Here is a 12,531-nt window from a genome sequence, read left to right on the forward strand (position 1 = left end):
ATTATTTTTTAAGCAAGTGCTTTGGGACCCTGGTTCATTTATATACTCACACTTCTAGCAAGTAAGACATTGGAATATCAGTTACATACAGTACCTGTTATTGGTTCATGATTTGGTGTATGAATCTCTTGCCAGATTTTGTGCAATGGCCATATCAGCATGCCAATGATTACTTAAAGAATGCTAGTTATATGATTATCATATTTTTCAAATGTCCGAGCTTGTACATTTTATTTGGGCTGGCTGTAGACCATTATTTATTTTGCTCTAAGTATATTGGATGTTAAATAGCGTATGCATTTTAATTTCAGCATTTTATAATTAGGAAGAGATTTTTAAAAGCCAAAATATAATAGGTCTTTTAAAATGCAAGAACTTCATATAATGAACAATTGCTGTACTTGAAACTGAATAAACATTTCTTTCATTTCAAAATGTACTTGGGTATTGCCATCATGGAAAGCTTTGCTTCACTGGCAAACACCTGCAGCCTATGTCTAAAAGGAATGCACTGCAGTATTTGTAGGTGTGTTACCAAACTTTTCTTCTATATTCTTAATACAATTTTTCATTCTTGTTTTGTAAATATGAGAAGGATGAAAGAATTAAGTTGAAAGGGATTGCTTTGAAAGACACTTCATAAATAAGAAAAACATAGTTGATATGTGTCCAACTTCTGACAAAGGTTTTAAATTTCCATATTTATCTTTGGAGAACCACATGTTGATCTTCTATATGGGAATCTTGACTGGGTTAACATGTCAAGAGGGGACTGCAACTGCATGATCAAACCCCCACTTTTTATGTGTGATGCATATGGGCTTTGATCATGTGATCCAACTGCCAAGTTGACTTTTTTGACTCCTTCCAAAATGCTCCTGTTACAGCCAATTACTAGTCTCTGACCTACAGAAAGTGTTATGTACTGAGCTTAAACTAGGAACAGGTGCAAGGAAACCGTTAGCAGACCACATGGCCTTACTGTCTGACTAATCATTCATATGCATTTAAATGGGAGAATACGTTGCATTCATTGGCTGACAGCGCCCTAAGCTGAATGTATAAAAAGCAGTGGAGCCATTTTGTTCTAAGTTCTGTTTAGCTGCAAATAAAGAAGTACCTGTTTGTGAGTCCTGCCTCTTCAATGCCTACCAATGCAAGAAACAGAACAGAAAGTGTTTGTGATATATAGACACAAATGTACAGAGACACACAGAGACTAAAATTTTACGTTCTGTAAAATGAAGGCAGGTCCACTTTACATGTATTTACCCCAAAATCATTGTGTGTAGGGAATATCTAGCAGCAATTTAGGCCTTTAAGAGCATGTTTGTTAAAAACTGTTTATCTAACTTTATACCAAACAGTGCTGAAGACTTGTGTGGAGTAAGGAATGATGCAATTTATTTGTTATTTATTTCTTTGATTTTTATGGCTGCCCTTCTCACAATAGCAGGTTATAACCTTTTAAAACAAAACAGAACATAATATATTACATATTAAACTTCAATGATCTGTGAAGTAGAAAGGTGGGTAGGGCATTAACAAATGCAATACAAGCAATCAATTCAAACTCATTATAACATATTTGTAGGATAGGTTTGATGATTATAAAAAATAGTACATATAGAATAATGACAGTTGTGATAAAACTTAAAAGTCAATTAAATTCTTGTATCTGTTGAAAAAAAATTGAAAGTAATTTCTTTTTATTTTCTATCTGCATTTTTGGCTTTTATTTATTTTATTTATTATTTTCTATCTGCATTTTCTTTCTTTCTTTCTTTCTTTCTTTCTTTCTTTCTTTCTTTCTTTCTTTCTTTCTTTCTTTCTTTCTTTCTTTCCTCTTTTTATCTACCCTATCTTAAATATTAGCTTTTATTAGTTTTTATCTTATTATTAATTATGATGATGATGATGGTATTGGAAGGGACATTGAAGGTCATCTAGTCCAATCCCCTGCTCAGGCAGGAAGCCCTATACCATTTCAGACAAATGGTTGTCCAGTCTCTTCTTAAAAACTTCCAGTGTTGGAGCATTCACAACTTCTGGAGGAAGGTTGTTCCATTGTTCTGTCAGGAAATTTCTCCTTCATTCTAGATTGCTTCTCTCTTTGATTAGTTTCCATCCATTGCTTCTTGTCCTGCCTTCAGGTGCTTTGGAGAATAGCATGACTCCCTCTTCTTTGTGGCAACCCCTGAAATATTGGAACACTGCTAACATGTCACCCCTGGTCCTTCTCTTCATTAAACTAGACATACTCATAAAAATATAAAAAAATATGGCAGATGAATATTTTTCTGGAATTCAAATTCTAAGGCAACAGAAAATTACCTGTTCACAATGCCCACTGTTCTTTCAATTTGTTATTTGTTGTAGCTTCATCAGTATATAATTATTACTCAAGCTATAATACTTTTCCATTCTTTATTACTTTCAGAATCTCATTTTATTCTATAAATAATCTTGAAAAGATTTGGAACATTAAATTTTACTGCTTTACCAATAAAAGAAATATGGACATATGCAACGATAGTTGGAGATTTAAGATGATAGAGAGGTTTAAGTTCACATTAGATGATACTAACTCTGTGGTTCATTCGTTCTTTTTCATATCAGTACAAACACTATGTTGACAAGCTTCCATTAGTACTAGGGAACTACATTGACATTTTAAACCATTACAGACAGTTATCAGTTATTACCCAGTTAAAAAGAGTTATTAGAAGTGAAGTCTCAAGACCGCAGTGCTTGAAGTGCTCTCTATCTTGTGTGTTTGCCTCTTCAGAATTAGATGTTTCAACGGAACCTGATAATCTCTTATAAAGAAGGGCAATGTGCTAAATCTTGGAGTGAAAGTTCAGAACTGGACTTTGTTCCAGCAAAGGATGAGGAAAAATAGCACAGAATACAGAGATGGAGGGGAAGTAAAGAAAACATGGGAGATAGAAGTAGGAAATATATTATTAAATTAAATGAGACTGAAATATAAAATAAGTTGTTAAGTTATAAAGGTGTTACTTTCTTTTTAGCTAAGCCTTCTTGCCTTGCCATGCAGAACTTTAGAGAGATTGGAACTTGCCAAGCAGATACTACAGAGGTAAATAAGCTTCTGAATAGCATCTCTTCTTACTCCTGGGCTAATCCTACAGAATCCTGCCCGGCCCTGAGGACTGTAGTAACTGAGGAGTGAGGAGTGAGGAACTTGACTTTCCATTGACTTCGTAATGCTGCCACAAAACTGTTTTTGAGTATATTGTTGTCAACCAGTAATGTTACTATTTTTTATAGCATCCCAGGATTTTTTTACATTCATTTGAAAGTTTATAACTATCTGGAAAGAAATCTGATCTCTGACGAGGAACTAAGGACTTTTACTTGACAGGTCACATGTAAAGAACACCAAACTTCTTTTTTCTTTTCGTTTTCTGAACCTTCTGTTTTTTTCTTCTTTTTTAGTTTGTATTAATTTTTTAAAAATTGTGATTGTATTTTTTAATAAAATTTAATAAAATAGTATTTATAAAATAAAATTACTATTAGAAAAACAAAATAAGGAGCCAAAAATCCAAAGAATCAAATTCAAAGGGAATTGATGGGTCACTTATACTTTTTTTACTTCACGTCCCTTTGAATAATTGATATCTTACATCGTTTTTTTTTTTAAAAAAAATTCCCATGGAAGTTGTATTCAACTTTTGCTTTCTCAAGACTACCGGTATATGTTTTTTTTCAAATCATACTGAAGCAAGAAATTGTTGGTCATAACCCATTCCTGGGAAGTGAGAATGGCCAAGGCCTTGCAATACTGTTTTTTTTTATAATGCTTCTTACCTGGAGTTGTGATGGCTTTATTGATAGCTTTTAAAACAATTTGAAGCAATTAAAACTGGATTATTCTGAAGAGAATTATCAGGCTATATGTTACATTATATTATTTTAATTAACAGTTTAATTTATTAAGGATGTTATATTGTTATATTGTTGTAGTTATCAGCTGACAAAAATTGTGAGATATAATGAATGAATAAATAAATAAATAAATAAATATAATATAGATTTAGACTAGTTCTACTACTTTATTTGTACAGTTATATGTACATTTGATAACTCTTTGACCATTATAAGATTACAAACTGATATCTCTTCTTCCCATAACCCATTCTATAAATCATCAACTTTTCAATCCTAGATGTAAAACTGAATATGCTACTTGTAGTTACATTCCAACAAGTTGTATCTAATTTTTGGTGATTTTATGAATAAAATGTCTCCAAACTGTTCTATCTGTTCCTATGAGTTCATTCCTCCATTCTCCAGTATTTCACCCACCCACCTCATTGCTATTAGCCTCTTCTGTCTATCTTGCTAAGCATTATTATCGTTTCTCTAGATGCATCAAACTTTAAATAATTAATAATAATAATAATAATAATAAAGTTGGAAGGGACTTTGGAGGTCATCAAGCCCTGCTCAGGCAGGTAACCCTATACCATTTCGGGCAAATGGCTGTCCAGTTTCTTCTTAAAAACTTCCAGTGTTGGAGCATTCACCGCTTCTGGAGGCAGGTTGTTCCACTGGTTACCATATATGCCGGCGTATAAGACGACTTCCGGAAGTGCTAAACTCGGTGCCAAAGACGGCGGTCGTCTTTTACGCTGAGTCGTCTTATACGCCAGAAATACTGGTAGTTTCCGGCGTATAAGACGACGTTCTAGGAATGGGGCTTGGTGACAAAGATGGGGGTCGTCTTATACGCCAGGTCGCCTAATATGCCGGCATATACGGTAATTGTTCTAACTGTCAGGAAGTTTCTCCTTGGTTCCAGGTTGCTTCTCTCCCTGATTAGTTTCCATCTGTTGCTTCTTGTCTTGCCTTCAGGCGCTTTGGAAAATAGCTTGACTCTCTCTTCTTTGTGACCACCCCTGAGATATTGGAACACTGCTATCATCTCCCCCTCATTCTTCTCTTCATTAAACTAGACATATCCAATTCCAGCAACCATTCCTCATATGTTTTAGCCTCCTAATCATCTTTGTACTCTTTTTAGAGTCTCAACATCTTTTTTACAATGTGATGACCAGTATTCCAAGTGTGGCCTTACCAAGGCATTGTAGAGTGGTATTAATACATCACGTGATCTTGACTCTGTCCCTCTGTTAATGCAGCCCAGCACTGTGTTGGCTTTTTTGGCAGCTGCAGCACACTGCTGGCTCATATTTAAATGATTGTCCACTAGGACTCCAAGATCCCTCTCACAGTTACTAATATTGAGCAAGATACCCCCTATACTATACCTGTACATTTGGTTTTTCTTGCCTAAATGTAAAACCTTACTTTTTTCACTATTGAATTTCATTTTGTTAGATAGTGCCCAGTGTTCAAGTCTGTCCAGATCCTCCTGTATCCTAATCCTGTCTTCTGGAGTGTTGGCTATTCCTGCCAGCTTAGTGTTGTCTGCAAATTTGATGAGTTCCCCATCTATCCCCTCATCCAAATCGTTGATGAATATGTTGAAGAACACTGCGCCCAGAACAGAGCCCTGGGTCACCCCACTACACACTTCCCTCCATGTAGATGTGGTTCCATTGAGGACCACATGCTGAATATGGCTGGTCAGCCAGCTATGGATCCATCTGGCGGTGATGCTGTCTAACCCGCATTTTCTATCTTATCAAGTAGAAGTTGTGATCTACTTTGTCAAATGCCTCACTGAACTCCAGGTAAATTATATCAAAGCATTCCTCTGATCCACTAATTTTGTCACTTGGTCAAAGAATGCAATAAGATTTGTCTGGCATGATCTGTTTTTGACAAACCTGTGTTGGCTTTTAGTAATGACTTTGTTTGCCTCTAAGTGTTCATTGATTCATTGTTTGATTATCTTTTCCAGGATCTTCCCAGGTATTGAGGTCAGGCTGATAGGTCTGTAATTTCCTGGATCCATTTTTTTTCCTTTTTTGAGGATGGGAACTACATCAGCTCTTTTCCAGTCCTCTGGTAGTTCCCCTGTGTTCCAGGATCTTTGAAAAATATAGTTCAGTGATTCTGAGATCACATCTGCCAGTTCCTTGAGAACCTTGGGGTGTTATCCATCTGGTCCTGGTGATTTGAACTCGTCTAGGCTGGACAGGTGCTCACTTACCATTTTCTTGCCTATCTTACCTTGTGTTTCTATTCTGTTTTTTATGGCACTATTTTTGATAGGTTGGTCTGTTTTTTCCCTTTGTGTAAAGACAGATGCAAAAAATGAGTTAAATAGTTCTGCTTTCTCCCTGTTGCTTGTCACCTTCTTGCCACTTTCACCCACTAATGGACCAATCGTTTCCTTCACTTTTTTCTTTTTTTTTACATGTTGAAAGAAGCTTCTTTTGGTATTTTTGACTTTGATCGCAAGCCTTAGTTCATTTTGAGCCTTAGCTTTCCTCACTTCATCTTTGCAGGCTCGGGCTATTTGCTGATATTCTGACTTAGTTATGTGTCCCTCTTTCCACTTTCTATACTTGTCCTTTTTATCTTTCAATTTATCAGAGAGTTCTTTATGCAGCCATGCTGGTTTCTTTTGAGAACTGTTATTTTTCCTCTTTGTTGGTATTGTGCTAGACTGGGCTTTTATTATCTCACTTTTCAAAATTTCCCAAGCTTCTTGAGTTGTTTTCCCCTTGAGGATTCTCATCCATGGAATCCTTCCCAAACCCTTTCTAAGTTTATTGAAATTAGCTCTCTTAAAGTCCAAGACTCTAGTTTGACTGTGTTCTATTGCTTGTGCTTCCATAATGTTGAATTCCAATATTGCACGATCACTTCCTCCCAAGGTTCCTATGGCTTCAATACCTTCTATTATTTTATCTCTGTTAGTGAGAATTAGATCCAAAATGGCTAATCCCCTAGTTCCCTTCTCTACTTTTTGGGAGACAAAGTTGTCTGCAAGGTTTGTCAGAAATCTGTTTGATCTTCCACATGGTGCAGAGTTTGTCTCCCAGTTGATGCCAGGGTAGTTAAAGTCCCCCATTACTATTGTGATGTGCTTCCTACATACCTTAGTTAGCTGACTAGCAAAAAGTTCATCTATTTCCTCTGTTTGGTTGGGTGGCCTATAGTATAGACCTATGGCAATGTCATTTCCCCCCCTTTTATATTGACCCCCCCTTTTATATTGACATATATTTATGATGTGTGCAGCATATATTTGTGTTTCATGATGCTTAGAAGCAAAAGCAAGTTTGATTTCCTCCCATTCATCTTCTTGGCTATCCAATGAAAGTCCTTGGCTATCCAATGCAGCAAGTTGTTGCATTTTAACCTTGCAAGGCAGTCCAGACAAGAAGCCCAACTGGAGTACTAGCAATATCTTTATTGTAAAAGTTACATTAACAAAATCTTGCAAGACTGAAAATACCTGTCCTTTCCTTTCCTCTCTGGAAAACTAGGGAAGACCTCTTCTGAAACATTTTTTTCAGAATGCCATTCCTCCTTCAGTTGGCTAAGACATATTTACATGCCTGTTATCCCATTTGCAGTTTTTTTCCTGTTTCCCAGAATCGTTCCACATACACAGCACCAAAATTCAAAGGAGTCATTTTTTTATTCTTGTTTTTCTACAAAATCCAACTTTTGTACTGTATGCATATATTATGACAGAGAAAGCTATTAGATGGAAGATCATCTACTCATTAGAACAAATTAAAATTTGCAATTGGTATTCAGCTTGCTTGTTTTTTGGCCATGAATATTTTGTTCATCTTCCAGATTACATAAAAAAAGCAGATTCTCTAGCAAGAGAAAAGTTATAAATGCTGCATACCACATAAACAGTTTTAAACATTAAATTGCAAATTATGAGTCTTAAAGGGATTTCCACTTTAATATTTACTGAAATTATTATCCTCATGTTTATAATGTGTAAATACAAAAGAGCTGAAATAAATGAGTATTTGAAAAAAACAAATATACCATGCCAAATTAGTTAAATTTTAGAGGCAAGATTGTTATAAAGACAAAATAATCATTTAAAATTGCAGCCGGCAACTGGCAAATAAATAAACTTTCAATGAAAAAAAATATTTAAAGATTGAATAATTGCAAAAATGTTGATAATAAGAGTTCATTTTCAGTCAACATAATTTTTGTGCCACTATGAATATAATTAAATGTTTACCTCTTCAGCTTTTGAAGCACAAACTAGTTCAACATAGAAACAGGACATTTTCCAGAATGTCAAAACCAAAAGACAAGATGCCAAATCTGTAGTAACTGAGCTATGCTTTATTCAGGTATATGGTCCCTCCTTTAAGCTACTCATTTTGAGAAATATGTTTAACATGTTAAGTTACTGGGAAAGTTAACATATAACTAATAAAAAAACTAACTAAATAGTTCTTGCTTTCAACTTACTATTATATAAAGTATTGTAGTTTGAATTAATGCAGTGGCATTAAAAAAATCTTTAAAATTTTGTTTTAGAAATATTTTGTTTAATTGGTATGTAATATAGTAGCCCATATGAAATCAGATGCTAGAAGCAGATATGATTCATAATAAAGGGATAAAACTGTGAAAATGAAAGAGATAGCTGTGTTCAAGGTTCACAACCTGTTTTATAAGAGAGCCTATAAAGTGAGCTTGCCACAAAAAGTTAGTGCCAGGTGGTCTCTCCATCTGTTCTGCCTTAGAATAAGTGATGTCTTTTCTCTGAATCCTAGGTTTTATTCTAGAATTGCCTGCATATTTCTGTGCTACTATACTTTTACTAGAGAATCAGAATTGTTTTAAGCAGTTTGCATCAAGGCTCATTCCCCACCATTTGCTCAGGACTGAAGAGAAGTGCAGTAATTCATGAGGTTAGGATGCTGGGCTGACAACTGGCAGGTTATGTTCAAGACCCAGTGGCTGCTGCAGGATGGGGTGAGCTCCCATCACATGCTCCAGCTCCTGCCAACCCAGCAGTTTGAAAGCAGGTGACTGTGAGTAGATAGAGGGGTACCACTTCAGTAGGCAACTTAATGGGGATATGAAAGGAGCCTAAAATTGGGTGTCTCCCATGCAATAGCAATAGCACTTAGATGTATATACCGCCTCATAGTGCTTTACAGCCCTCTCTAAGCGGTTTACAGAATCAGCATATTGCCCCCAACAATCTGGGTCCTCATTTTACCAACCTCGGAAGGATGGAAGGCTGAGTCAACCTTGAGCAGGTGAGAATCAAATTGCCGAACAGCTGGCAGCCAGCAGTCAGCAGCAGTAGCCTGCATTACTGCATTCTAACCACTGTGCCACCACAGCAGTGGTATGTCACCATTCAATCCTTTCAACCCAAAAGTGCTTCGGTGCTCCTGTAGTAGTAGTCAGAAGTGAAGAAGCTTCCTGGATGAGAAACAAAACATTTTCAAGGAAAAAAACCAAGAATGTCCAGTTGGAAAAGCATCTTTGGGACTCATGTATTGCTAACCCAACCAGTTTGTATTTTTAATGATTCTGATTGCAACTGTTGGGCCTGTAGGATGGAATACTAGAGAGAACTTTCTATAGAGGAACTCTTTAATCTGATCCTTCTCTGAGAAAAGCAAGGACAAAGCCCGATGTGGTTATATAGGTTTACCACCCACAAAAGATATAATAAAGACAAGGAAAAGAACATCACAATTTGCTACCTAATTCCTCCCTCCCACAAAAAAAAATCTATGGGGAAGGGATTCCTTTAAAGAATGTTAAATCCTAATAAATATATAAGATGTTAATTCAAGAATTAGAAATATAGTTTAAATTAACTATGAATTTTCAGCATCTAATCATGTCTAAAGACAGATATAGACTTGTCATGATAAATATATTATTAATGAGTTTCTTATTTTGTTCTTCCTAAAACAGAGAGAAGGCTTTTGTATTGGATATCTAAACTCATAGAAGAAAGGCTAGTAATCTCAAAGCTCCTCCCCAGAAATTTTCTGTGACTATCCATCCTTGCCCCAATCTCTAGGGGCACTTTTGTTTCCTTCTGGTAGGTGAGAGAACTAAACCTCTCACATATTGTGCTGCCTTTCTGGAAATTAAAGATAAATATGAAAAAAAAGAATATCTCTAATGCAGAAGTCCCCAACTTTTGGGGTACCAGGGACCGGTTTTTCTGCACACTGGAGAGTGTGTGGTTTTGTGTGCTGCCTACATCCCATGGATGGGGCTTTCCTTGTTTGTGCGGACTTGTGGGCATGCTGCAGCCCAGTACTGGTCCACAGACCGGGGCTTGGGGACCACTGCTCTAATGGAACCCCTTGGCTATTGTATTTTTTTATTATTTTATTTAAAACATTTACATACCCAGCTGTCTTTCACCAGCTCTGGGCAGGTCCAAATAATAAATTAAAAGACATCTAAAAATCATGTTAAAGCTATAAAACTTAATTAAAACATTAAAAACAAAAACCTGGTGCCAAATTAGTTCTAATATGTGATTAATTAGTCTTCTTTCAATGCTTGGGAGAAAAGTCAGCTTTTCAAAGCTTTACAGAAGTCTAAAAGGGGTGGAGGCCAGCTGAACTTCAGAGGACAAGGTGTTTCATTGGGCAGGGGCTGCCATGGAAAAGACACACTTCTTAGCTCCTATCAGATGACAATATTTACAGGAAGGGACTACCCACTCTATCTCACCTGGTAAGGTGGATAGATGTCCTTAGGGAAAAGCAATCCCACACATAGCCTGGCCTTGTGCCATATGGGATTTTTAAGGTGATGACCAGTGCCTTGAATTGTACCTAGAAAGAAGCTGAAAGCCAAAGCAGCTCATGCAATTGAGGTGTTTAATGGGCAAATCTAAGGGCTCCCATTATCGTAGGCACTGTTGCATTCTGGCCCATTTGAAGTTTCTAGATAGTGTTCAAGGATAGCCCCATGTAGAGTGCATTGCAGTAATCTAGAAGACAAGATGCTATATAATATAGTTGAGTAAGTCCTTTCTCTTTTCCTTCACAAATAGACAAATTTCAGCAGAAATCAATTACATCCAACACTTTTGATAAACTGTAATAACTCTTTTTACCTTCAGATATTAAGATGCATACTTTTCCTGCTAAAAGAGATGGGTTTTCTTCCTGGCAAGTTAGGTTTATTTTCAAACAAAACATTAGTCTACTTCCATCCACCATTTTTATTTTCTGCCTATCCAGCCATTTAAGACTCTGAACCATTGAACTGGAAATATAGACTATGTATAAGATTTTGCTTGCAAGATGCTTGCTTCCTATTTATTTTTTCAGAATTAAAATAAAATTCAAAACAAAGATGGTCTGGGGATGTGAGTAAAATAGCATCTATGACCACTAAATTGGCAACAGCAGAAATGCAGGAACCATGCACGAAAGTGCATGGCTCAGTTTTGGGTTATGAGTGTTATGAACTGTATACTTGATTGTTATGAACTGTATACTGTATACTCACAACAGGCTAGCTCTTTATTGCAAGGCATTGCATTACATAAATTTGAGGACGGAACTACCCCCCCCCCCATCTTACCTGGTAAGATGGATAGGTGTCCTTAGGGAAAAGCAGTCCCACAGATAACATGTACAATATAGGACTTTTAAGATGATGACCAGCACCTTGAATTGTGCCTAGAAAGAAATTGAAAGCCAAAGCCAAATATAAATAAGAATATTTCAAGATTTCTCTGCTATTGATAGCTAAAATAAGATTTTTCCAAACTCTTTGGGCCAGCTGAGACATTTTAAATTTGGGTACTGAACTCTATTGGGGCAGGATTTGCCCATTCAACAGATGGCTGAGTATGGGCAGTCATAAAGTGTTGATTTCCCAGAAGGCAAAAAAGCTGTAAGATTAGGGGAGCGGTGTGGGGAAGAAGCATTACCAAGATCTTAAATAGAATGCAAAGGACTGAATTCTAAAAAACAAAACTTGGAGATAAATAACTTGATCAATAATACAGAGATATGTTTTGAATTCCCAAAGCAAAATCATATATTTGTTCCCATAAAGCACAACAAATTAGTCATTTAACAAAATGCAAAATGCTCAACAAAATGCAGCCATTAGCAACACATCCCCATTGCCTTTCCAAATTAGGTTTCAAGATTACCTTTCCTTATTGGTGTGGAATAATTAGACATATTCAAAATAAAACCCTGACTCCAGCTGCCTGCCATTTTTAATCTTTTAAGAATGTATCTGGGGGAAGGCATATATATTACTGGAAATAAAGGTAGCAGCTGGAGGTTGGTATGTCCTTTTGCAGTATACCAGTTTCCTAGCTTAAATCATTTTAATAGAAATAAGAATTAGGAGATCTTGTCAGGAAGATTTCCCGATGTGCATTAATATGGTTGCCATATTCAGTATTAATTAGCTAAAACAACATACCAGGACATTATTAGTGGTACAACCACTGTCACTCCAAAAACATCTGAAGGTCAAATAGTATGAACTGGAATGTTAGGGAAAAATGGTAAATAACTATCATTTTCTGTCTGATGAACCACACACCACATACTAAGAAGTAATTGTAATTATTTTCCAAATAAACAT

General features: G+C 36.1%; 1 long non-coding RNA gene across 1 annotated transcript in view; it reads right to left on the bottom strand.

Moving 5' to 3' along the window:
- Window positions 1-1,120: 1,120 nt before the first annotated feature.
- Window positions 1,121-12,531, bottom strand: part of LOC120313595 — an 81,973-nt gene continuing 70,562 nt past the window's right edge. The window contains exons 3-4 of the long non-coding RNA XR_005558187.1: window positions 11,506-11,603; window positions 1,121-1,148 (exon numbers count right to left, since the gene is read on the bottom strand). This is a non-coding gene — a long non-coding RNA (uncharacterized LOC120313595). The remainder of the gene's footprint in view (window positions 1,149-11,505; window positions 11,604-12,531) is intronic.

Source organism: Crotalus tigris, unplaced genomic scaffold (assembly GCF_016545835.1).
Source record: "Crotalus tigris isolate CLP2741 ecotype Arizona unplaced genomic scaffold, ASM1654583v1 scf7180000018716.860359, whole genome shotgun sequence".
Classification (NCBI taxonomy): domain Eukaryota; kingdom Metazoa; phylum Chordata; class Lepidosauria; order Squamata; family Viperidae; genus Crotalus; species Crotalus tigris.